Genomic DNA, 5,107 nt, shown 5'->3' on the forward strand with positions numbered 1-5,107 from the left:
GAAACATTTTAAGTCAGCTCAGCAGTGTTTTTCTGTATCCTCTCCCTTCTTGCTGGCCTGGACCGCTGGTCTGGAGAGAATGTCCCAGACAAAGTTGGCACGGTGAGATGTAACACAGCTGTTACACTGGAAGCTGGCACTGAGTATCTTGTATGGGGCAAACTTCCCAAGGGCACAAAGTTGTCACCTGGTTTGACTGTGATGTCTGAGCCCACATCGTCACATTCTGCTCCCTGTGGCATTTTGGTGGCGAGAGCTGTAATACCGCTCTGGGGAGACGGGTTAGTCCCTCTCAAGATTTTAAATGCTTCCAGTGGTCCTGTCACCATACGCAAGAACGCTAGACTGGCTGATATATACAACTGCCTTGCTATGGAGGACCTAGAATTACAAGATGTAACATGCTCATATCAAACCACCTCTGTCAAACACACTAATGTTGATTCTGCAATAGAAAACAATCACAATATACAGGAAAAACTGAGAAGTGCTGGTCTAGGGGATCTGGACCTACAGTCTTGTGATGTGTCAGATGATTGGCGGAGGAAGCTGGCAGATCTGGAGATCCGTTATGAGGATGTCTTCTCCCGCCACCACTTAGACTGTGGAGAAGCAAAAGAATTTATACACAGGATCCGGCTCACTGATGAGAGACCGTTTCGGCTGCCCTATCGCCGCGTGCCTCCTGCTGAGTATCAGAAGCTCCGTCAAGTCCTGAATGAGATGGAGGAGAAAGAAATTATACGGAAATCGACAAGTGAATTTGCCTCACCTCTTGTTCTCGTTTGGAAAAAGAACGGTGACTTACGGATTTGCACAGACTTCAGATGGCTCAACAGACGGACCCTGAAGGATGCTCATCCCCTACCACATCAGGCTGACTGCTTGGCTGCCTTGGGAGGAAACATGTTCTTCAGCACAATGGACCTCACGTCTGGCTTTTACAACATGCCACTCCATGAAGATGACCGTAAATACTCCGCCTTTACGACACCCATGGGGTTGTATGAATACAACAGACTTCCCCAAGGCCTGTGCAACAGCCCAGCCAGTTTTATGAGGATGATGACCTCAATATTCGGTGACCAGAACTTTCTCAGCCTGCTATGTTACCTCGATGATTTGCTGGTGTTTGGACCATCTGAGGAAGTAGCTCTCGAGAGGTTGGAGATGGTGTTTGGTCGTCTCCGTTACCATAACCTCAAACTGGCTCCAAAGAAATGCTGGTTGCTGAGAAGATCTGTGAAGTTTCTTGGTCACATAATTGACAAGTCTGGTGTTTCTACAGATCCTTCTAAAGTAGAGTCCATCAGCAACATGCTCACTACAGATCTCATGGAGCCAGATGGTATCACTCCATCTCATTCCCGCATTCGATCATTTCTCGGCATGGTCAACTACCAACATTTCATTCCAAACTATTCTGCAATTGCCAGACCACTGTTTGGCCTACGTGCTGGTGCAAAACAGAAACGCAAACCAAAGATACTCACCAAGCGAAAACTCCAGTTCCGCAAATTGACTCCAGCTGATTGGACAGATGAGCATCTCTCTGCATTCATGGAGCTTAAAGCAGCTTTGGTTAACTCCGTAATTCTGGCCCACCCAGACTTTAACCGCCCATTTGTCCTGTCTACTGATGCATCGCTAGATGGTTTGGGTGCAGTCCTCTCACAAGTTCAGGAGGGTGAAAGTGTGGCTCGTCCAATAGCATTTGCTAGCAAGTCTCTCACACGTGCTCAAAAGAAATATCCAGCCCACCGTCTCGAGTTTTTAGCACTGAAATGGTCGGTGTGCGACAAATTTAGCCACTGGCTAAAAGGGCATGTATTTACAGTGTGGACAGACAACAACCCACTCACCCACATTCTCACAAAGCCACGTCTGGACGCCTGTGAACAGCGATGGGTGGCAAAGCTGGCTTCTTACGTCTTTGATATTAAATATATTCCTGGCTCTAAAAATGTGGTGGCAGATGCCTTAAGTCGCCATCCCTTCGTCAAATCTGCTGTGGGAAGGAGACTGTTGCAAAGCCCATACAGCCAGCTACTTAATGAGGCCCTCCCTGTTTCACCTGGTTCAGTACAGGAGGCTTTCAGACAGTCAAATGCCAAAGACCAGGTCTCCAACATGTTGCACTCACCTGACAGCACAAAATTTCAGTCCTTCACAAAAGAGGATGTTTGTGTTCTTCTTGAGACACAGAGTGCATGGGAGTCTGCTGCTAGAGTACGAGCTGTTGACACCCTTGAACATCTGCCCCAACTGATCCTCCCATCTCAAGATGATCAACCTGTGTTTTCAGAAAATGTATTGAGAGAATAACAGCACAACGATCCTGTGTTATCAAGAGTGTTACATTATGTTGACCGTGGCCGTCGTCCTTCAAGAAGAGAAAGATCGAATGAACAAACAATGGTTTAAGTACCTCAAACACTGGGAGAAGTTTGCTGTGTCCAATGACATCCTCTATAGACTATCTAAAGACCAAGTTACCCGTAAGAGACGCTACCAGTTCGGGGTCCCCGATTACCTCAAGTCTGACGTTCTCAAAGGGATTCACGACAACGCTGGTCATCAAGGCCAGTTCAGAAGTTTGGCTATTGCTCGTCAGAGGTTCTTCTGGCCCCATATTGACCGTGATGTCAAAGAGTATGTCCGTCAGTGTCCCAGATGTGTCGTCGCAAAGTCCCCTGATCCAGATGGTCGAGCACCTCTTGAGAGTATAAAAACATCTGCACCACTGGAGATTGTGTGTATAGACTTTTGGACCGCGGAGGATTCTAACAACAGATCCATTGATGTACTGGTTGTAACTGACCATTTTACACGGCTCGCTCAGGCCTTTCCTTGCCATGACCAATCTGCAAAACAAGTGGCAAGGCAGCTTTGGGACAAGTACTTTTGCATCTATGGTTTCCCTGAGAGAATCCATTCTGACCAAGGTCCATCCTTTGAAAGTCAGCTCATAAGCGAACTGTTGAAAGTTGCTGGTGTGAAAATATCCCATACGACCCCCTACCATCCAATGGGTAATGGCAGCGTGGAACGTTTCAACTGAACCCTGGGAAACATGATAAGAGCACTTGCACCAGATGCAAAACAGAATTGGCCAAAACATCTTCAGACATTGTACTTCATGTACAACTGCACAGTCCATGAAACCACAGGCTATGCCCCTTTTTATCTGATGTTTGGGAGAGTGCCACGCCTCCCTGTTGATGTGCTTTTCAAGAACATCCTCCAAGATCCTGAAATTGGTGGATATGACAAGCATGTACTGTCCCTGAATAAAGATCTTCAAGATGCAATGGCCATAGCTCAAAATCATGCTAGCAAGGAACAAGATCGACAGGCTGGTCTCTACAATCGCCATACTAAAGGGAAATCTATTGGGGTCAGCGACCGTGTTTTAGTATCAAACAAGTGTGAAAGAGGCAAACGCAAAACTGCTGACCGCTGGGAATCTACAGTATACACCATTGTGGGCATGAACCCTACAACTCACACATACCAAATAAAACATTCCAACACCGGCCAAGTTCGAGTTGTGCATCGTAACCTCTTGATGCTAGTGAACTTCTTGCCTGTTGATGCATCCGGTGAGCCTGTCGACTCTGCTGCCGTCACACCTGAAAGCTCTGACATTAACACTATTTCAGATGCCCTGGGATCAGTCATTCAGGAAAATGATTCAAAAATCAGAACACAAGAATGGGTCAGCTCCCTATCTGATAAGCCCCATGATGTTACCCCTGTGAATGACTTTGTTGGAGACGTTGTCTCTGCAGCACAGGCAGACGGGGGATCTCTGTTGTTCCCTAGTGAGATGGACTGTGACAATAATTCCTCAAATGCTTCAGTTGATACACAGAGTGTTTGTCCACACACTTCACTAGTTGCTCAGTCTGTTACTGACACTGAGCCTGACACTACTTACACAGTTAGAACCCGTGTTGGTAGAATAGTCAAACCTGTCAATAGACTGATCCAGGTGATGACCAACATGGCTGCTAATGATGATGCTAGTCAGCTTTTTGACAGGGTTTCTAACTCAGTGTTTCAAATGTTCCAGCAAAGACATTTATAGTAATAGATTATTTTTTAATCTGACTTTTCCTTGTCCTGAGTTTTGTTTTGTTTTTGTAGTGTATATTACCATTGTTGGTACAGGTCCAGGTTTAGGGACCTCTTTTAGTTTGGGCATGGATTATGTGGGATGTAGGCTGCATCCTGCTTCCAGGAGCTGGCAAGGAATAAGGCGCCTTTTTCTTGCCACTTCATCCTTTGTAAAGGATACTACTTCAGTTGGACCTTGTATATTCATGACAGCCAATTCATGTGATTTATTTATTCATTTATTTATTTTCCGTTATGGTGATAATTCTACACTTTAATCATTTTGGTCAAAATTCAGCAAGTGTGGGTGTAACAGAGATAAAAGCTTGTGTGTGTCTGTGTGAGTTTTGATCAAAATGATTGTAGAGTTGTATGTGTTTATGAGATTTTTGATCAATGCGTTTGTTTGGAGCCACCTAGTGGTGTGATTAGTGACTGCATGCAACGGGTCCGTCAGGCACTCTCGCGGCTTCCCCCACCAGAATTCTGAGGAGCGCTGGTGGAGGAAGGTGCGAGAGAGGCAGCTCTTCACGTCTTTTTTTTACTTAGGGTCATATTTTTCTAGTTCAACAATTAAAGTACTGTAAGAATATTTAACATCTACAAATATAATTTGTAAAAATGTGACCCTATGAGTGGGAGCCGCGCCGGTTGGTGTTCGTGGCTGACCACTCAGTCACGGCACTCACCGTGTCTTTTATTTTTCAGCCTGTCGGACCACTTGCCTGCAGTCAAAGCCACATTGTGAAGAGTTTTTTATTCTGTATTGTACTAGGTGGGTTCAAAGTATAAATTTATTTATATATATATAAAATGTTTTGTGAATGTTTTACTTGTCAAATGGCATAACAGTTGTCTGTTATTTTACTGTTTTTGCTGTTAGTTATTTTTGATTGATTCATTGAATAAGAATGTTTTGTTTTGTTTTTGGAAATTTGTTAACTGTTATATTTATTGTTTAAACTATACGATCAAATCTAAATAATAA

Source organism: Poecilia latipinna, unplaced genomic scaffold, assembly GCF_001443285.1.
Source record: "Poecilia latipinna isolate Pla-1442-1.1 unplaced genomic scaffold, P_latipinna-1.0 Scaffold1201, whole genome shotgun sequence".
Classification (NCBI taxonomy): domain Eukaryota; kingdom Metazoa; phylum Chordata; class Actinopteri; order Cyprinodontiformes; family Poeciliidae; genus Poecilia; species Poecilia latipinna.